Source organism: Vombatus ursinus, unplaced genomic scaffold, assembly GCF_900497805.2.
Source record: "Vombatus ursinus unplaced genomic scaffold, bare-nosed wombat genome assembly UNPS02004088.1, whole genome shotgun sequence".
Classification (NCBI taxonomy): Eukaryota; Metazoa; Chordata; class Mammalia; order Diprotodontia; family Vombatidae; genus Vombatus; species Vombatus ursinus.
Window position 1 is genome coordinate 97,563 of NW_020943866.1, and position 23,438 is coordinate 121,000.

Below are 23,438 nucleotides of genomic sequence, written 5' to 3' on the forward strand. Positions count from 1 at the left end.
ATTTATCAACTGAGGAATGACTTGTACTCTTATAAATTTAACTCAATACTCTATATTTGACAAATGAGGCCTTTATTAGAAATAGTTGCTGCAAAATTTTCCCTTTTCTATTTTCCTTATACTTGATTGTATTCGTTATGTTTACACAAAAACTTTTTAACCTTATGTAATCAAAATTATCAATTTTATATTTTTAATACTCTCTTTTTCTTCCTTGGTCCTGAATTCTTCCCTTATCCACAATTTTGACAGATAAACTATTCCATGCTCTCTAATTTGCTTATGGCATAACCTTTTATGTATAAATTACGTACCCAATTGGACCTTATTTTGGTACATGATGTAAGATGTTGGTCTATATTTTCCTAGCAGTATTTGTCAAATAATGAGTTTTTGTTCTATAAACTTAGATCTTTGTGTTTATCATACACTATATTACTATGGTCATTTACTGTAAAATAATTTGTACCTAATTTATTCCACTGATCCACCACTCTATTTCTTAGCCAGTACCAGATTGTTTTGTTTGTTATCAGTTTATAGTACAGTTTGAGATCTAGTATGGCTAAACCACTTTCTTTTGCATTTTTTTCCAATGATTCTCTTCATACCCTTGAACTTTTCTTCTTCCAGATGAATTTTATTATTTTTTCTAGTTCTATAAAATAATTTTTGGTAGTTTGATTGGTATGACACAGAATAAGTAAGTTAATTTAGGTAGAATTGTCGTTTTTGTTATATTAGATCTACCTACCCGTGAGCAACTGATGTTTTTCCAATTATTTAGATCTGACTTTCTTTCTGTGAAAAGTATTTTGTAATTATGTTCATATATTTCTTGGTTTTGTCTTGGCAGGAAGACTCCCAAATATTTTGTATTGTCTACTATTACTTTAAATTGATTTTCTCTTTCCATCTCTTGCTGCTGGGCTTTGTTGGTAATATATAGAAATGCTGACTTAAGTAACTTCTCTAGAGTCACACAGCTAATAAATTTCTAAGGCCATATTTGAACTCAGGAAGATGAGTCTTTCTGACTTCAGGCCAAGCAATCTGTCCACTGTGCCACCTAACTGTCCAATGTGAGTGTTCTTAGAACACAAAAAGCCATGAACCAGAAGCAGTTAAAAAAAAAAACAATTTATGTCTTCTCTCTTCCATGGGCCAAGGTAAGAGCAGGGAGAGGACAATTTAGGAAATGCCAGCCAAAAATGCATATGATAAAAAAACTTTATTTCAATAAAATTTATATCATCCCTTTTGTTGTTACTGTAAATTAAAGCTTAGATCTTGCAACACGAAGCCCAGGAGAGAACATGAAAACTGAGTGGTTTATATAGATAAAAGAAAAATGAGGATCAAAAACATAATTCCATGTAGTACCATCATCAGGTAAGACAAGTATTGATGTTATTGTAATTGGCAATGAATGTATAATCTTTTTAAAAAGTTAGGTTTCAAGGGGCACCTAGGTGGTACAGTGGATGGAGCACTGGTCCTACAGTCAGGAGGACCTGAGTTCAAATCCAACCTCAGACACTTGACACTCACTAGCTGTGTGACCCTGGGCAAGTCACTTAACCCCACTGTTTACCCCCCCCAAAAGTTAGTTTTTAAATTGACAGCATTTGAATAATCATCCTTCTCCATTTAAATTGCTGAATTGTTAAGATATATGTAGTGATGTAAAATAAAAATTATTTTAAAAATTATTAAAAGAACCAAAAGCCCAGAATGTCAGATTAGGGTGAGTCCCTAGAACATAGAATGTCAAGGCTGTTAGAGAGCTTGGAATACAGAATGTCTAGTCTGGGAGATGACACAGAGAACAGAGCGTTAGATGTGGCAGGCCATTTGGAAGAAGGAATATATCAGTGATAGGAGAGCCCTTACAACATAGTAGGTCAGAAGGAAGTGAGGCTGGAAGAACACAGGATGTTGAGGATTGAAGGGCCCTCAGAATTTAGAGACTAGCTAGCATTTATTAAGTGCTTTAAAGGTGAAAAGACCTTGGCCAATATTGCCTCCTGTTATCCTCACCACAAACCAATAAGGTGAGTGCTCTTACCATCATCATTTGGGAGGAGAGGAAAGAGAGGCAAGGAAAGCTGAAGAGCCTCCCCTGATGTCACAAACCTGGGAAGTGCCTGAGGCATGTTTGAACTGAGCTGTTTCTAACTCCAGGCCCAAGGCTCTGAGCTCTCTATCAGCTTGCTGCCTATCTTGAGGCATTGGACCTGATGGCCTGTAAGGTCCTTTGCAGTTCTAATGCTAGGATCTTCTGCCCAGCCTAGCCAAGTACAGCTTGAAGGATGCTCACCAAATGCAGACTACCTTGGGGTACGTTAACTCCTAAAGCAACTATGAAATATTAATGGGATTATATAATGTAAACCAGCTTGGCCCCTGCAAACCAGCTTGAGCTCCCCGTAACCAGAGAAAGGCATAAAACCTGGGTTGGCCAATCAAGAGAAAGACCTTTTTTGGACCACTCTGAGCTTAACCTACCATAATGCTTTGCATACTCTCTGCATGAACTCAAAATTCTCTTTTCTGTGTCAGCAACTACAAGGCCAGATGAAGCTGACCAGGAGCATTATTCTGTTTATGACTGATAAGGACCAGGCGCCTTGAACCAGACACTATCTTGAATAATGACATTATTCTTATCTTGTTATTTTATGGACACTGTTATGTTATATCCTGTTATGATATTCATGTTTTATGCCCATGTTTATGACTGACACATACGGAGACTATAATTTTGTCTGACACCGGCATCCTGAGCCAGGAAGGGAGGGAGAAAGAAACACTTTCTTTGCTCTAAGGATAGAAAGTCTCCTTCAGCTGGCCTTTCTTTGAGCTCATTCTCTTGAACTCCCATGTATAGACCCATACATGTCTCCAGCTTTGAGAGAAATAAACACACGCATGCAGCCTAATTTTGTTGGTCTTTCTTAGAATGAACTCTGTAAGACTGACAATAATTACAGGTGGGACCCACAATATATCTTGGAATTGTAACAATATCAGTTTTTTTTCAAAAAAAGATCTTTTTTCTTCTTTGTACAATGTGAGGGACTATAGGGGCAGAATATTTTGTATATGTTCAGATGTGGTCACAGTGTTGGTCAGTTTGGATTACCATTTTTCTCTATTCCAAATGACAGTCTATTAGGGAGAAGAAAATAAGTGGTATAGAAGGAAAAAAAAGGAAAATGAAACCAGGCTCATGATGTACTGCAAATGGGAGTTGGTGTGTACTTGGAGTCAGAAGGAACATGGGTTCTAGTCCCTTCTGTGATACTTAATAGATTTGTGACCAATGTACATCCCCTAACCTCAGTCTCCTCAAGTATAAAATAAGAATGATAACATCTCTAGGGAATCTCTGAGAATCAACAGACATAATCCATGTGCAGGATAGACTTGGAGCTCCCAAACCCCACTCATACTGGTGCATCAAGCCCCCACAAGGCACCTGCTACATCTCTCTTCAGGGTTTAGTAGGAGTGGGGAATCTGTGTTCTCAAGGCCACACATGGCCCTTTAGGTCTTCAAGTGTGGCCGTTTGCATACAAACTTCACTGTTGTTCTGTGAATAAACCTTTCCCATACTGTATCACTGTGAATGAGTGGAGTTTATAGGTCAGTGGTAGAGAGATTTGGACATTTTCTGTGTCTGTCATGTCACCCATTATAAGAAGTTACCTATTCTGCCCATGTCAATAAGCCTTATGGACAAGTTTCACAGCTTTCTGTGTCAGCATGCATGCAGTATCAAAGTATTGAGTTTCTCAGGAAATTAATAGTTCATCAACTGACTCTTCTCCCAATCAGGCTAAGGAATGACCACAGCAGGCCAAAGAATAGATAGGATTCTTCCAGTGCTGGAGGAGTCCATGGGCAGACAGAGATCAGTATCTCCCCAAGACAGCTAAGACATAGAACAAAATCAAGTGACAGAAATAGATCCTAAAAGATAAGCTATCTCTTGTCACAAGCAAACAATCTAGAAGATAGGTCAAGGAGAAGTAATTGAAGGCTTACTGTACTGCTATAGAACTTTAAATACAAAAAGCCTAGATACCACATTTCATGAAATCACAGATGAAAACTGGCCAAATCTATATGAACCTGACTGTGAAATTAAAATAGCAAAAAACACACTTATCAGCTCCTCACAGAAACCCCATATTGTAAACTCCAAAAAATTTCTTAATCAAAATCCACAGCCTCCAATTCAAAAAAAGAACTACAAAAAGAAAAAAAAAAGAAAGGAAGAGGACACATACCAAAGTGCCACAGTCAGCATCAATCAAGATCTAATAGCTTCCACTTTAAAGGAGAAGAAACATTATACATAATATTCCAGAAGGTAGAATCTAAAGCAAAACAACCCATTATAACTTAACTAGCATAGCAGAGTATAGTGTTCCAGGGAGGGAAATGTAACATTAATGAATGGAATGGAGTAAGGATTTATTAAGTGTCTGCTCTGTTCCAGGCACTGTGCTGTGTGGTTGTGGTTTGTTCTTCATTCTTGCAGAGGACCATGACATCAGGAAGGTGATGCCATGACTTGCAAGTGAGTTGGTTTTAAGTGAGGGAGGGCTGTGCAAAGTCACCAGCCCCACTTTCTTCTCCAGAGCCATCAGGGTCCAGCGGCCAGATATAGATCAGAATAAATGGAGATGGCCCAGGAGGCATTATGCTAGCACATTTCAAATATTATCTCATTTAATCATCCCAACCACTCTGTGAAGTAGTTGCTAATACAATAGAGGATAGAAGACTTCCAATTATTCATGATGAATATTCCAAACTTGCTTAGAAACTTTGAATTTGAAACATTGGAGTCAAGAGAATCATGGACAACTACATACTTTGGAGCATATTGAAGGATGATGTGATGAAGTATTCATATACTAATAAGGGAGAAAAACACATGTCCCCTCAGAACTCTTCTGTCTTCAAAGGTTCAAGAGGGAATAAACAATATGGAGAACTTGAGGTCAGTTTTATTATATTTTGACTATATTAAGAAACAAAAGATTAAGGAAGATGAAAGAAATAACCTAGGAAGATAATCACATAATCAGAGGAAGTGAGAAGACCATACAAATATGAAATAAGTAGACTACCACCATTTTTTAAAATCTGAAATAAAGGGGGCAGCTCAGTGGCACAATGGACAGAGAACCAGTCCTGGATTCAGGAGGACCTGAGTTCAAATCCAGCCTCAGACATATAACATTTATTAGCTGTGTGACCCTGGGCAAGTCACTTAACCCCATTGCCTCACCAAAAAAAAAAAAACTGAAATAAGTGGGGATTAAATACATATATGCGTGCACAAAATGATGCATACAAACTGAATTTAGTGTTGGCATACACGAAACTCAGGCCACCCTCCTGTTTGTCTCAGGCCCCTGCTGCCACTAATCAAACCTTTGCTCTTACCTCCTAAAAGGAGTTTCATGTATTGGGCTTCAGTGACTTTTCCTTGCTAGTGATTATTAAATTATGTGTAAGCCATAGGCCATGAGGCCATCATGGACATCTAGGAGAATGTCGTGTTCATCCCTTAGGAGGAAAAAGCCCTTAATGTCACCTGCAATTATCAACAGAATTTACATACAAAACACTTTCGTCCTTTTGATGTCTAGATATCTCAAAGCCAGCCTAGAGGATTTTTTTTTAGATGATTGACATTTGTTCCAGAATTGCTATCTCAGTTCTACTATTGCAGAACTAGAAAGGAGCCTCCTGATAAAGTCATAGTAATATGAACAGGAGAGATCAACTAAGATGGGAGAGTAGCAGGAAAAAGTACAGACAAGTTCAGCTGCACAGCTGCACCACAAAGACATAGAAATTGCTCCAGTCTGAGTAATGAATGGGAAATACAAGAACAAAATCACAGTGAATCATTTTCCAGCTCACATCAGAATAGGTCAGGTCAGACAGAGAGGTCTGGGGACAATAGATAAAGGCTCTAGCCATTAGTAAACTATTTGGAACTTTCTCTCATGGGGGTTCCATGAGGCCCTGTGCATAGCTGTGCACCAGGGTGAGAAGAGATAATTCTCAGGCCTACACAGAGGGCCTGACCTTGTGCAGGTAGAAGTATCATGGTCCCACTGGAAGGTGTGCTACTTGCTATTCTGGGCTACTTAGAGCAACATCACAGAGCCAGGCAAGGACCTGTGCTTAGCAGTGGTATTCTAAGGCAAGGAATCTTCATGGACCCTAGACTTTGTCCTCATCAAGAAACATGTACAGAAGCAAGCAGCAGATCAGGTTCAGAGATGCCCTGTCCCCAGCAGCGTATCAGGTTCTGAGATCAAGTGCACAATTATTTCTGGAGGCTACCATTGAATAACTAAAACAAGAAAACCAGACCAAAGGGGATCCTAAAGTTCTGTCACTTGGAACCTGTAGATCTTTCCAACTAACTGATAGTGGGTTGAGTCCAGTAGGAGTTGGATTAGATTGAAATCCAAAACCAAGATCAGTACATTTCAGACCTCAGACCTGAAGTGTATTCCTCAGTATTACCCAGATCATACAGCTTTGAGAAAAAGGAAAGTTTGCAGATGTTCTCCCTGATATATTGGAATAACACACCACTCAATACTCTAAGAAGGCAACAGCAGAACCCAAGAGGACACAAGCATGCCTCAGACATTCTGTCCAAAAGTTCAGAGAGACAAGCACTAATAATTTCTTTCTGAATTTAGAAGAATTTTGTCTATATATGTATATATATAATATATATATATACATATATATGTATATGTATTGTTCCCTCTTGAACCCATTCCCAATGAAAGTAGGTTTCCAGAAGTAACAGCCCTCCTTCCCCATCTAATTTCTCTGTGTCAGTTCTTTCTCTGACACCTCATCTGTATAAAATAATTATTCTTCTTAGCTATTCCTAAGTGATTTTACTTTTTAAAATCATATCATACTCAGGTCTACTCCAGTCTTTCTTATGAAATATCCAATTACCAATAACAGTCTTAGACATATGTTCTACATTTTACACACATAAAAGGTAACCAGTCTGTCCTTATTGAGTCCCTTGTAATTTTTCTTTGGTATGTACCTTATGTTCCTCTTGGCTGTTGTATGTCAAATCTTCTATAGAGTTCAGGTTTTTTTTTTAAACAAAGTCCTGAAAGTCTGACAGTTTATTAAGCATCCATTTTTTTCATTCAGGGTTTTGCTTACCTTTGCTAGGTATGATATTTTTGGCCTGGAACCTCAGTTCTTTTGCTCTGCAATATATAGTGTTCCAAGACCTGCAGTCTTTTAGAGTCACTGCTGCTAGGTCTTGTGTGATTCTAATTGTGGCACCACCATATTTAAATTGTGTTTTTCTTGTTGCTTGTAATATTTTATCCTTGAGCTGGAGGTTTTGGAATTTGACTATAATGTTCCTATGGGTTTTCCTTATAGGATCTCTTTCAGGTTGTGATTGGTGAATTTTTTCTATTTCTACTTTGCCCTCTTGTTCTAATGCTTTACGACAGTGTTCTTTATTTCTTGTATTATTGTATCAAGATTTTTTTTTATAATAGCTTTCAGGTAGTCCAATTATGTTTATGTTTTCTCTTCTTGATCTGTTCTCCAGTTCAGTTGTTTTTCTTATGAGATGTTTCAAATTCTCTTCTACTTTTTCTTTCTTTTTTTTGTTTTTGTTTTTGTTTTTAGGCATCAAGGTTAAGTGACTTGCCCAGGTTCACACAGCCAGTAAGTGACATGTGACTGAGGCCACATTTGAACTCAGGTTCTCCTGACTCCAAGGCCGGAGCTCTATCCACTGCGCCACCTAGCTGCCCCTATTTTTTCTTTCTTTATATTTTGTTTTATCATTTCTTGATCTCTTATGAGTTCACTGGCTTCCCCTTGCCCAATTCTGATTTTCAAGGAGTCATTTTCTTCCTTAAGATTTTGTATTTGCTTTTCTAATTGGTGGACTTGCTTTTCATAATCTTATTGTTTTTTGGGAGTTGTTCTTATTTTTTCCCTCAATCTCTCACATTTGATTTTTAATCTTTTTTACATTCCTCTATGAATTATTTTTGAGTAGGTGACCATTTGATGTTACTCATTGGGGTAGAAAAGGGTTTCTTTGCTTCAGTGACCTTCAATGAAGACAAACCCTGGTCTTCTCTATTCCCATAATAACTCTGTGGTTGAATTTTTCCCCCTTTGCCTACGCATTTTTTTAAATTTGTAGTAGCTCAGTTTTCATAATCACCTCTAGCCCTGGAGTATGGGGATGTTACCTCTGGTCTGAGATCCTCTTTCAGTTCTTTATTTTTTTTTCTTTTTCTTTTTTTTAAGCAATTGGGGTTAAGTGACTTGCCCAGGGTCACACAGCTAGTAAGTGTCAAGTGTTTGGTCTGAGGCCGACTTTGAACTCAGGTCCTCCTGATTTCAGGGCCGGTGCTCTATCCACTGCACCACCTAGCTGCCCCTAGTTCTTTCTTCTAGCTTGGAACTGGAACCAAGACCTCCAGCCTCCTGTAAGTGCCCATAGCCAGTGGTATTCCTGTCTACTGCTTCTTCAGTCACTAGGCATGTGCTGGTTCCTTCTCGAATTCAGTCACATCTCTACAGTATAGCTGTAGGTCTGGCGTTCCTTGTCAGCACAAGTTCCCTGATTTTCCCCAACTCAGATGCCCAACACCCCTCACTATCCCTGGAATCAAAGTTCCTGGCCTGGGGCCAAGGCAGCCTCCCAACCTATCTAGCCCCAGGACTTGCTGCTTATTGTTTAAGGGGACCTAGGACCCAGCCTGTAGGTATTTACTCTTCACAAGGACCAAACCTAGTTCTGGGACTTTTCTTCAGATCTTGCCTGATTGTCCTATAACTCCTCTTCTGCCCCTACTCATTTATTTTTACTGCTCAATATTCATCCTGAGGTGCTATTTCATCTCTTTTGTGAAGGAAAATCTTGAGAGCTTAGAATTTTCTGACCTAGTCTGCCAAATTCCCAGAATCCTCTCCCATGTTTTTTGCTAAAATCATTAAGCCCATCATTTTTATAGTGTAATAGTATTCCACCAAAATCATATAACACAACTTGTTTAGCCATTCTCTAATTAATGGACATCCCTGCAATTTCCAGTTTTTTGCCACCACGAACAGAACTGCTATAAACATTTTAGAATCTGTAGGTTCTTTCCCTTTTCCCTTGATTATTGTTGGAAATAGACCAAGTAGTGTTATTGCTGGGTCAAAGGGTATAGGTGGTTTAATAACTCTTTGGGCATAATTCCAAAATGCTCTCCAAAATGGTTAGATCAGTTCACAATTCCACCAATGTTGAATTAGTGTCCCATTTTTTCCACATCCCCTCCAACATTTGTCACTTTTTCCTTCTATCATTTTAGCCAATCTGGTAGGTATAAAATGGTATCTCAAGATTGTTTTAATTTGCATTTCTTTGATCAATAACTATAGCATTTTTTTTTCATATGACTACAAATTGTTTTGATTTCTTCATTGGAAAATTGTTCACATCCTTTGGTCATTTATCAGTTTGGGAATGACTCATATTCTTATAGATTTGACAAAGTTCTTAAGACCTTTATCTGAAAAATTGTATAAGTTATTTTCCCTAATTTTCTGCTTCCTTCTGATTTTAGTTGCATTTGTTTTATTTGTACAGAAAACATTTTAATTTAATGTAATTGAGATTATCCATTTTACATGTCACTTTGCTCTCTCTTTTTTATTCATAAAGTGTTCACCTGTCCATAAGTATGATAAATAATATGTTCTGTGTTCTAATTTTTTTTTGTAAAATCTGTCTTTATATCTAGGTCATGTATCCATTTTGACCTATCTTAAGAAGTAATAGAGGAAATCTAATAAGTCAGAGTCTGAGAATGGTTTTTATAAATTTTAAAATGTGTTTATTAGTGTCTTTTTTTTTTTTACATCATGACACTTATCCCCAGTATCCACCCCCTTCTTCACCTAGGTATCCATCTCTTATATCAAACAGTATTTCTTTTAGACAAAAAATCAGCACAACTAATTAATATATTATAAAAGTCTAAATGTTTGTATAATGAGTAACTGCTCTAAATCTCATACCTTCATAAACTGGGTTGTTAAGGGTGTCTTCTTATATGTTTTTTGGAGTCATGCTTGATATTTATACATTTGTAACATTCACTTCTAATTTTTTTTGTGTAATTGTTCTTTACATTTACATTGTTGTAGTCATTGTTTATATTTTTTCTTGACTCTGCTTACTTCAATCTGCATCAGTCCACATAGCTCTTTCCATACTTCTTTCTAGTCATCACATACATCATTTCTTACAGCACAGTTACATTCCATTACACTTATGTACCACAGTTTGTTTAAGCATTCGCCATTCAATGGGCATTTTGTTTCCAATTCTTTGCGGTCATAAAAAGTGTAGTATTTTGGTGTATATTGGGATTTCTATTGATCAAAGGCTTTTGGGGGTAATGGACTCTAGTAATGGAGCCTCTAGTTCAAGTGGTATAAATATTTTATGGGTCTTTTTTTTTAACTTTTTGGGATTTTTTTTGGTGAGGCAATTGGGATTAAATGACTTGCTCAGGGTCACATAGCTAGTAAGTGTCAAGTGTATGAGGTCAGATTTGAACTCAGGTCCTCCTGACTCCAAGGCCAGAGCTCTATCCACTGTGCCACCTAGCTGCCTCCAGAATAGATATTTTATGCATTTTGAAGTTATTTGAAATGGCATTTCCTTTTCTATTATAACTTTTTGGATATTTTTATTATTATGCATACATACAATTCATTTTTGAGAGTTAATTTTATAACCTTCAACTTTCCTGTCTTGATCAGTATCTTTGTTGGTTTCCTAAGATTTTTCAAATACATCATCATATCATCAGCACATAGGGATAATTTTATCTTCTCTTTACCTTTCTTTATGCCTTTGATTTGTTTCTCTTATCACTACTGTTCCTTGCATTTCTAGAACTCCATCAAATGATACAGGGAAGAGTGGGCATCTTTAATTTACAACTGAATTTCTTGAGAAAGTTTCTAGTGTAACCCCATAGTATATGATACTTGTTTTTGTTTTTAGATAGAGTGTTTTTTATGATATTTAAAAATGTCTTGCTCATCCTCTATGTTGATAAAGTTTTTAGCAAAATGTGCTTAAATTTGTCAAAGATTTTTTCTTCATTTATTGAGATTATCATTTGATTTGGGGTGTTTTGGTTTTAATATGATAATTACATTGATGGTTTTCCTAATATTTGACTATCTTTGCATCCCTAGTAAAAATTCCTTTTAGTTATAATGATTAATTTCTTGGTTCATTTGTTGTAGTGTGTGTGCAGAATATTGTTTAAATTTTTTAAGTGCATATTTATTAATGATATGAGCCTATAGCTTTTTATTCTGTGTTTTATCTTTCCAAAGTTTCGATATTAGGAACATATTTGCATTGTACAAGGATGCTGGTACGGGACATTCTTTCTTGATTATGGAGAATGGTTTTGAAGCTTTGGTACTAACTGTTCTTTAAAAGCTTGGTATAATTCTCCTATGAATTCATCAGGACCAGGAGTGTTTTATTTTCTGAAATTGAGTTATTTAAGATTTCACCTTGGCCTTTTGATAGTTTAAGTATTTTATATTCTTTAATTTCTTCCTCTATTTCTTTTATGCTCTTAATTGTGTTATCATAGAACTGTGTATAATGTTGTAATTATTCTTTTTTTCTTTTACTTTTGTTGAGATTTCAGCTTGCTCTTTTGTTATTTCATTTATTTGAATTCCTCCCCTATTTTTAAAAATCATATTACTTCATGGTTTATCAAATTTATTTGTTTTTTCAAAGAAACAATTTTAGGTTTTGTTTATTGCCTATGGGTTTTTCCCCCACTTTATCTATTTCTCCTCTAATTTTGAATATATTCCCTTGTGCTTATTTTAGGTTTACTTTTTGGATTTTTAATTTTTTTACTTGCAAATTCTGTTATTTACTCTTCTCTATTTCTATTTTGTTAATGGCTGTTTGTACAGATATGAATCCCCCTCTCTGGAATACTTTAGCAGTATCCCAGAAATTTTGGTATATTGTTTCAGCAGCAGCAGCAGCAGCATTCTCTTTCACATAATTTTTCATTGCTTCTATGATTTTTCTTTGACAAATTCACTTTTTAGGGTTTCATTACTAAGTCTTCTTTTGGTTATTAGTTTTTTGTTTGTAATCCCTGAACTCATGACCATTTTTATTGTGTTATGGGTCTACAAAGGATGGATTAAGTATTTGTACATTTTTGCATCTGTATACAATATATTTGTGCATTAATGCATGGCTAATTTCTGTAACATTTTCATATAGTGCTAAGAAACTTGTAAATGCTTTGGCTATCCCATTTCAAAAATTCCTAAAAAGTCTTTTTTATGTGAAACTACAAATTTTATCATTATTATTATTATGGTCTCAAGTATAAGTTTATTTTTATTATCAAGTTGATTACATAAATGCACATTTTTTCAAAATACAAGCAGAGGTTGTTAATGATATCTTGTCAGGTTGAGAACAATCTTTTTGAGCTATGGGTTGTAGTTGATCTACTCCGGGGTCTCTTCCTTTTTAAAAAAAATTGTAGGGTAGCTAGGTGGCACAGTGGATAGAGCACTGGCCCTGAAGCCAGGAAGACCTGAGTTCAAATCTAGCCTCAGACCAAACACTTGACACTTAGTAGCTGTGTGACCCTGGGCAAGTCACTTAACCCCAATTGCCTAAAAAAATTGTGTTTTATTTTTACCCAATTACATGTAAATTTTTTAACATGCTTTTTAAAAATTTTGAGTTCCAAATTCTCTCCCTCCATCCTTCCCCTCCTCATTTAGAATGCAAGCATTTTGATATAGGTTATACACGTGTAGTCATGCAAAACGTATTTCCATATTAGTCATGTTGTGAAAAAAAAAGACCAAAAATGCCTAAGCAAAATCAGAAAGAAAGAAAGAAAGAAGGAAAGAAAGAAAGGAAAAGAAAGGAAGTTTTAAAAAGTGTGCTTCAATCTATATTCAGAGTCCACCATTTCTTCCTCTGAGGATGGATAGCATTTTTCATCATAAGTCCTTCAGATTTGTCTTGGATCGTTGTATTGTTGAGTCATTCACAATTCATCATCTTGCAATATTACTGTTACTGTGCATAATATTCTCCCAGTTCTACTCATTTCATTTTACTTCAGGTCATATAAGTCTATCCATTTTTTTTGAGAGCATCCTGCTCATCATTTTCTTATAGCACAATAGTATTCCATCACAATCATATATGACAGTTTACTCAGCCATTCCCCAACTGATGGACATCTCCTCAATCTCCAATTCTTTGCCAACAGAAAAGAGCTGCTATAAATATTTTTGTGTATACAGGCCCTTTTCATTTTTTTTGTCTCTTTTGGGATAAAAACCTAGCAGTGATATTGCTGGGTCAAAGCGTATACATAGTTTTACAGCCCTTTGGGCAGTTCCAAATTGCTCTACATAATGCTTAAATCAGTTCACAACTTCACCAACAGTGCCTGTGTGACTCTATTTTTCACATGCACTCCAACATTTGTCATTGATTGTAAAATAGTAGGAAAACTATGAAAATAATTATCCACATAAATAATAAGAATAACAAAAACATTTTGTCAAAAAATGAAGAGTAGACTTTTCATAAGATACAAAACTCCCTCATTCCTGTTTTTAAGAAAGTATGACAGAACTGTTCATTGGTCCAAACATTCTGTAAAGCAATTTGGAACTATGTCCAAAGAGTTATGGCGCTGAGTCCATTCTTTTACCTAGTGATATCACTACTAGTTCTATTCCTCAAATAGGTCAAAGAAGGAAGAAAAAGGACTTTTATCCATAAAAATATTTATAGACATTCATTTTGTGGTGGCAAAGGATTGAAAAATGAAGGGATACCCATAAACCGAGGACTAGCTGAAAAAGTTATGGTACATGAATGTGATGAAGTACTCTTGTGAAGTATGAACTGGCAACGGGGATGATTTCAGAACAACATGGGAAGACTTGTATGAAATTAAGGAAAATGAAATGAGAAGAACTAGAAGAACAATTTTTATTATAACAGCAATATTTTAAATGTAATCAAATTTGGAAGACTTCAAACCTGTCACCAACACAATAACCAACCACAGTTCCAGAAGACTCATGATGTAGCATGCTACCCAGGTTTAGATAATGAACTAATGGATTTGGAGTGCAGATTGAATCATCTTTCCTTTTTCTTTCTTCCTTTCTGCCACAGAAGACAATCTCCTTGGCATTAACAAGGGCCAGCTTGCAAGATGAGGCCATAAATGTAATACAGTGACTCTAATGGGACACAGCCCCCTGTATGTGTCAAGGATGGCTGTTATTCAAGCATTGCCATTTGCACTAGAGTCAAGAAAGGCTGTCCCCTTAGCCCAATAGTTTTTAATTTAATTCTCTTACTGATGATCCATGCCTGGAAGAGATCCTGGCTAGGCTATGAATTATATGATGAGAGAAATAATGCCCAGAAATATGCAGAATATCTTAAGAATGTATCTTTTACCTATAACTGACTAAAGTAAGTATCCTTTTTTTTCTAATTTTTTTTGTGATGTGATCATTAATAAGTACATAAATCCATTTAAAAATTAAGGTCCAATATGGTGTGTGCTGTTGGTCTAACTTTAACTTCTTTCTAACTGTTTGCTAGTTGTCCCAACAGTTATTATCAAATGAGGACTTCATTCCTGAGTCATTTATCTTTTCAGGCTTAACAAACATGGAATATAAGGTTCTACTGCTACTGGTTCTCCCTTATTTGTTTGTTCCATGGATCTACTTCTCTGTTTTTTAAATCATTCCAATTTTTTTTGATGACTACATTTTTATGGTATAGTTTGAATTCTTAACATACAGTTAATTCCTTTCTTAAATTTTTTTGAGGTCATTTCCATTGATATTCTAGGTCTTCTTCCCCAAACTATTTTTGTTGTTATTAAATTAGTTGTGTAAAGTATCTTTTTGATTGTGTCATTGCTATAGAATTCAACTGGTGAATTACTCTGGGGATCCCTGATATTTTTCTTATATTGGCATGATCTAGCAAAGACCACTGAATGCGTTTCTGGTTATTAAACTTTTCTTTATTTCTTTAGAAGCAACTTTGTGATTAACTATACACAGTTATCTTATAGGCTTATTTCAGATTCCTTAATATTTTATGTACATTTTCATTATTCTCAGTTAGGTAAAGACTATACAAACTTTAAACCATGCCCTACCCCAGCACTTCCAGTTCCTCTTCAAGTGACCTTTTTCTCTATTATAATGTAAGCTCATTGAGGGCAGAGATTTTCTTGCTTGCTTATATTTTTAGATTCAGTCATTAGTATAGTACTTGGCCCTTAGAAGGCACTTAATAAATGTTCTTTTCTGTCCATCTGCCTATCAAAGGATACTAAAGGTATTCACATTTCCTCACTATCTTCCTTCCACCTCAATTGGTGATCAGAGCCATGAACTTCAAAACTTCCATTTAAAGTGATGACCAAGGACAGACATCACATTTATCTATGTACATATATGTTTTCTTGGCTCTGCTTAATTCACTTTGAATCAATTCACAAAGATCTTTCCATACTTCTCTGTACTCATCACATCCATCATTTTGTACAGGATGGTAGCAGTATTCCATGACATTCATGTTCCATGCCTTGTTTAGCCATTCCCCAGTTGATGAACATCTACTCTGCTTCCAATTCATAGCTGTCACAATAAGTGCTGTTATAAATATTTTGGCATATATGGGGAATTTTTTCTTATTAATGGCTTCCTTGGGGTGTAATAAAGTCCTTGTTTTAAAGACTTTGGACATTTTTGTTACTTTCTTCACATAATTCCAAATTACTTTCCAAAACAAATGTGTCATTTCACAGCTCCACCAAGAATATATTAGTGTGTGTATATTCCTACAGTCTTATTTAGGTATCAAAATCATATTTAAGCCATAAGAGGAATTTGATAAGACTCCTTCTTTACCTGTTGTTTCAAATAGTTTATACAGTATTGGGTTGAAATGTTTTTTAAATGCTTGGTAGAATCACTTTCAAATATGTCTGGTCCTGGGGATTTTTTCCTAGGGAACTCTTTTATGCCTTGTTCAATGTCTTCTTTTACAGTGGGATTATTTAAGTATTCTATTTCCTCTTCTGTTAACTTGGACAGCTTATATTTTTATAAATATTTATCCATTTCATGTAGATTGTCAGTTTTCCTGACATGTGATTGGGCAAAATAACTCCTAAGCATTACTTTAATTTCATCTTCATTGGTTATGCATTTGTCCTTTCATTTTTGAAACTGGTAATTTGGTTTTCTTCTTTCTTTTTGTTAATCAAGCTAACTAATGGTAGGTCTATTTTATTAGTATTTTCATAAAACCAGCACCTACTTTTATTTATTAGTTTGATTTCTTAAAACTTTTCTTAATCTCATCTTTGATTTAGGGATTTCAATTTTGATCTTAAATTGGATATTTTCCATTTGTTCTTTTTCTACTTTTTAAAATTTTATGCCCAGTTCCTTTATCTGCTCCTTCTCTGTTTTATGGATGTAAGCATTTAGAGATAGAAATTTCCACTAAGGCCTACTTTTGCTGTACCCCACAAGTTGTGGCATGTTGCCTCATTGTTGTAATTCTCTTGAATGAAATTATTGGTTGATTTTATGATTTCTTCTTCAACCCACTCATTCTTTAGGATTTGATGATTTAGTTTCCAATTAATTTTTAATCTGTGTTTCCACATCTTGTTAATTTATATTGCATTGTGGTGTGTAAAAGTTGCATTTAATATTTCTGTATTTGTCCAATTGTTTATGGGGTTTTTATATACTTATATATGTTCATTTTTTGTGAAGGTGCCATGCACAGCTGAAAAAAAGTTATATTCCTTTTTATTTCCATTCAGTTTTCTCCAGAGTTCTATCATGTCCAACTTTTCTAATATGCTTTTCCTCTCCTTAACTTCTTTTTAATTTATTTTATGCATAGATTTCCCTAATTCTGAGAGGGAAAAGTTGGGGTCACCCTTTGTATAGTTTTACTATTTCCTTCCATAAGTCATTTAACTTTTCATTTTAAGAAGTTGGATGCTCTGCCATCTGGTGCATATTTGGTTGGTATTGATATTATATTATTGTCTGTGGTAGCTTTTAGTAAGATATAGTTTCCCTGCTTATCTCTTTGAATTAGGTCTGTTTTAGCTTTTCTTTGTCTGAGATCATGATTTCTACCATTACGTTTCATACTTCAGCTAAAGCCTAAGTGTGTTTAGTGGGAGGCTGTGGCAGGGTGGGGGTCAGGGAACATATTGTCTGAAGCTTCAGGCCTTTCCACACTTTTCACTTTGATGTTTTCAGAGCTAATTTTGGGGGTTTGAAAGTTTTCTGTGGTCCAAAGTGATAAGATTTGGGGAGAGGTTTGGTCATTGCTTTCCTAGTCTGTGCTCTGGTCCTTACCTAGGAAGAAACCCTGATCCGTTAGGGCTGCAATTGATATTGCTACACAAGGTCACTGCTCCCTTTTGACCAGAAGTGACCTTACCCCTCAGTACCCTTTTTCCATTGGGATCGCAAATGATACTGTTCCTGAGGATCCCTGCTCCCTCTTGCCAGAATGTGCTCTTTGCTGCCCTTGAATTGTGACCCAGAAGTCTATATAGGCAGTGGAATGTCCAAAGAGCTTCCAGTCTTGTGTCTTAAGCTAGCCCGGGGGTCTCCGTAATCTCTTTCTAGTCAATTGCTAGGTCCCCTTATTGTCTCTGGCTTGAGAGCTCCCAAAGCTGCTGCTGTTTCTGACTATTAAAATTAATAAAATAACTATAACATAATAAGAATAAAATGTAATATAATAGGAATATAATAAAAATAAATAGAAAATCATTCTGAGGTACAAATTTTCCAGGTAAATAAATAATGATTTCCTAGTAATGATTGACAGGTTCCCCTTAGGTCAACTAATTCCTCAGTAATTAGTGGCAAAGTAGTGATTTCAGAGTTTATTTTTATAACAGAAAAGAGGAGTAAAAAAATTACAGCAATGTTAGGAAACTTGTTTTGAACATAATTCAGGTGAACAAGGCAGGTCATCTGAGTGGTTTGCTTCTCCCAGGCATTCTTAAGCCAAATTCCTACTGTTGGCAACATTTAGCTGTCAAAGTGAGATTACCCCAGAAGTCTTTGCCCCACAGCTGAAGCAGTTTGTAACCAGAAAGCTTCCTTTCAAGGGGCCTATAGTTTCCACTAAGACTGGGAAAGAGGAACGTGTGATTTGTAGTTAGCAGTCACCCCCCACCCCAATCCTGCACTTGCCAGAAAGGGAAACCCAGCCTCAGAAGATTACACCACTTAACTCATACATAAGCTCTAACTGAAGAAAAATAAGGGAGCTTATCCCCTAAATCTAAAGAACTTAATCTTTTGTCAACCCCCCTTTTCCAATTGCCAGAAAGGGGAACTTAGCCTTTGAAAAGAGTCTTCTAATACTTTGATTATTTTGTTCCTAAAATGATATATGTCTTACTTGAAATTATCTGGTACTAAATGATGAAGTCTTACCAATCTGTCTATTCACTAAATCTATAGGTAACCTAGACTGAAGAGAATACCTTTGTTAGTTTGTCTTAGGACTAGCTTTTCCTGAAGAAGGGAGATCAATCCTACAATTCAACTAAAATTAAATCAGAATCATCAATACTAACTGATTTAAATGGCATTCCTTTTCAGTCCACCACCTCGTCCCACCACTGGTGTTTCCTGCACATGGACTCTGAGCCATCCTCTACCCCTGTGTTACACATTTGCCTTCTGGCCTCTCAAGTTGTTTTGGACTTGAAAGAATGTCTCAACCTGACCTTTTGTTGGCTCTGCCAGTGGAGAATTTGATGTGAGGCTTTCTTTTAAAGTTGTTTAATGAGGAATGTTGAGAGAGGTTGGCTTGGTGCTTCCTCTACTCAGCCTTCTAGCTAATAACTTCTTGAATTGCATTAGTGATCATTTGATTCTTTGTGAAGAGCAGGAACCAACAGAGGGAAAAGGGCATTATAGCTGACACTGAACATTTTCACTGGCTGTCCCCCATACCTGATATGCTCTCACTCTTCATCTCTACCTCTTGGCTTCCCTGGTATCCTTTACATCCCAGATCAAATCCCACCTTCTACAGGAAGCCTTTCTTGATCCCCCCCCGCCTCAATTCTAGCCCCTTTCCACTGCTTATTACTTCCACGTTAGTCTGTCCAGGGGTTGTTTCTCCATAGTTGCTTGCATGTTATCTTCCCCATTAGACTGAGCTCCTTCAGAGCAGAGACTGTCTTTTGCCATTCTTTGTCTCCTCAGCACTTACTTAGTAACGTGCCTAGCACATAGAAAGTGTTTAATGTATGTTCATTGACTGAGACTATTCTGGATCAGATTCTCAGTAATAGGAAGGAACTGGTTGCTAGAATGGAAAATGATGGGAGTGCTAGGAAGAAGTGACCACTCAGTCCTAGAGTTTGTGATAAAGGAGAGGCAATCTGGGAATAGTCTGAGAAGCCAATGAACCTAGTCATTTAGTGTTCCAGAAATCCAAAGACCATAACTACTGGGGGTCAGGAATTACTTTCTGCCAAAAGCTTCTGAGAACACTGAAAATCAGTATGGAAGAAATGAGGTAAAGATTAACATCTCACAACATAAACCAAGATAAGCTCCAAATAAATGAATACATGACTTAGACATAAAGGGAGATAATATAAACCAATTCCAGAATTGAGAAACTACCTTCCTCATCTATAGATAGAGGAAGAGTTCAGGAACAAGGAAGAGGTAGAGAGGATGCCAGTAGGTAAAAATGGTCATTCAAATTACATTTGTTTAAATTAATTCAAATTTTTTGTAAAAAAGAAAATTAATGCAGCTAAAACTAGAAAATAGCTGGTAAATGGGAAAAAATCTTTACAGAAAGTTTCTCTGATATGTAAGGTATATAGAGAATCAATTCTCATTTACAAGCACAAGAAGAATTTCCCCACTGATAAATGGGCAAAGAATATAAACAGGTAGTTTTCACAGGGAGAAATCTAAACCATCCACAAATATATGGAACATTGCTCAAAATGACTAACAATTAGGAAAATGCAAATGAAACCAACTCTGATGTTCTTCTTCATAACCATGAGTAATAGGGCATTGATACTGAAGAAAAGAAGATAGATAGTTAAGAGAACAACTAATTACCCTTTATGAACTGAGTGGTAAAATGACAATTGTTGGAGAGACTATGGGAAAACAGGCCCTATAATAAAGTGCTGGTGCAGCTATGAGTTGGTCCAGGCATTCTGAAAATCAGTTTTAAAGTATGTTCCAAAAACACTATACCTTTTGACCAAGCTATACCACTTTTAGGCCTATATACCAAAAAGGTCAAAGAAAAATGGGATTGACTTGTGTGGGCAAGAATATTTATAACACCTTATTTTTTGTAGTAGTCATAAAGTGGAGATTAATGGAGAGCCTTTCAGTTGGCAGATGTCCAAACAAATTATGTTATGTCATATAATGGAATATTATCACACCATAAGAAATGCCTAAATGAAGTGTTTCAGAGAAACCTGGGACATCAAGCGTCAAAAATCAAAAGTCTGTTGTATGGATAAAGGATTAGACTTGCTCTTCTTGGCTCTAGAGTCAGAACCATGAGCAATAGTTGGAAGATATAAAGAGGCCAATTTAGGCCTGATATCAGGAAAAACTTCCTAAAAATATGGATTCTCCAAAAGTGTAATGGGCTGCCTTGAAGACGTGGTAGGTTCCCCCTCCTTGGAGGTATTCAAGGAAAAGCTGAAGGACCATTTCTTTCTTATACTGGCAATTCCTTTCATGTATAGATTGGACAAGATGGCTGCTGTAGTCCTTTCTAACTCTCAAGTTTTATGTAACTTATGTGAACCAAGGTTGACAGGGAAATCTGAGGACAACATATGGGTTTTTCATTAATATTTTATTTCCCCTCAGTTACATGTAAAGATAATTTTTAACATTCATTAAAAAAATTGAATTCTAAATTTTCTCTCTCCTTCCTTCACCTCCTCCCTTCCCTGAGAAAGTAAGCCATCTGGTATGGGTTATATACATATTCAATCATAGAAGCCCTGTTACCATATTAGGCATGTGGTGAAAGAATACATAGACCCAAAGGAAAAAAAAACATGAACAAATACAGAAAGTAAAAAATAGTATGCTTTGATCTGTATTTAGACTTCATCAGTTCTTTCTCTGGAGGTAGATAGCATTTTTCATCATGAGTTCTTTGGAATTGTCTTAGATCATTGTGTTGCTGAGAATAGCTAAGTCATTCACAGTTGATCATCGTATAGTATTGCTATTACTGTGTTCAATGTTCTCCTGGTGCTGCTCAGTTCATTTTGTAACCATTCATGTAAGTTTTTCCAGGTTATTCTGAAATCTGAGTGCTCATCATTTCTTATACCACGGTAATATTCTATTACAATCCTATGTCACAACTTGTTCAGCCATCCCCCAATCGATGTACATCCCCTCAATTTCCAGTTTTCACCACCATCCAAAGAGATGTTACAAGTATTTTTGTACAAATAGGTCCTTTCCTCCCCTTTTTTATCTCTCTGGGATATAGCTTCAGGAGTGGTATTGCTGGATCAAAGGGTATGCACAGTTTTATAGCCCTTTGGGCATAGTTCCAAATTGCTCTCCAGAATGTTTAGATCAATTCACAACTTTACCATCAGTGCATTTATGTGTCATTTTTTCCACATCCCCTCCAACATTTATCATTTTTCTTTTTTGTCATATTAGCCAACCTTATAGGAGTGAGCCGGTACCTCAGGTGTTTTAATTTGTGTTTCTGTAATCAATAGTGATTTAGAGCATTTTTTCCCATGATTATAGATAGATTTGTTTTCTTCATCTAAAAACTCCCTGTTCATACCCTTTAACCATTTATCAACTGGGGAATTACTTGTATTCTTATAAATTGAATGAAGTTCTCTATGTATTTGAGAAATGAGATCTTTATTAAAGATTGTTGTTGTAAAAATTGTTTCCAGCTTTCTGCTTTCCTTTTAATCTTGATTGTATTGGTTTTGTTTGTGCGCAACCTTTTTAACTTAATACAATTACAGTTGTCCACTTGATATGTCATAATGTTCTCTATCTTTGGTTCAGTAACAAAGTCTTCCCTTCTCCATAGATCTGACAGCTAAAAACTATTCCTTGCTCCCCTAATTTGCTCATGGTATCAGCGTTTATGTCTAAATCATCCACCAATTTTGATCTTACCTTGATGTTGTTGTGCTGTTCATCTTTTGTTCTGGAAGAGGACCAGTGACATCAGAAGGGTGAGGTCTTGACTTGTAAGTGAATTGAATTTAAGTGAGGCAGGGCTGTGCAAAGTCATCAGCCTCACTCTCTCCTCCAGAGTCATCTGAGTCCAGTGGCAAGACATAGGTTAGGATGACTAGAGATGGCCCCAGATGCAGTGGGAGCCCTTTGACTTTTTAAGCTAAGGTCTTCACCAGGTCTCAGTTTCTCTGAGGCAAGACCCATTCAGTGATTTAAGGTTAGGTAAAAAATGAGACAAAAGATGCCCTAGTTTGCCTACTTAAAAAAAAATTCAATCTGGAAGTCCAGGACCCCCAGGGTTTCTGGCCAGAATAGAAACAATTGCTATTTACATTCATTCTGAGCTCTCAAAACCCAAACAGTGACCAAGTGGGGCTTGGGCCAGGACCTACTGTTGGCCAGTCTGTGAGAGCCAGAGTAAAGTAGGTCCATTTGAATCCCAATGGGCTTTATCAAAGCCTGGTTTTCCAGAGCTCTGTTTCGTGAAATCATGAATGAAACTAGATGGGACAGAATAGTTAATTTTCCCAGTTTTTTTTTTTTAATGATAGAATAAATAAGTAAGGAAGATAACAAAAAATCTAGCTCTCAAACTGCAAGATATCTTGTGAGGTTTACAGGATCAAAATTTATATTGCTTCAGGCAGAGCACCTTGGAATACAATGTAAGGTCTTGGTCTATACCTAATTGTTTTAAATGTCACCCTCTTCTGTAAAAGAGCTTTTATTGATTAATTTTTTTTAAAAAATAGACATTAATATATAATCATTTTTATATCTTAAAATAATACGTACTTTTTATTAAAACATAGAACCCTTAAACTGTATACTAGCAGTCGAAGTTACCAAATTGTCAAAAGATCTGTTTATATAAAAAGACAAACAGAAGAAGCTATGGAAGCTATGACAAGTTATGCTACTATAAATAAATAAATAAATAAATAAATAAATAAATAAATAAATAAATA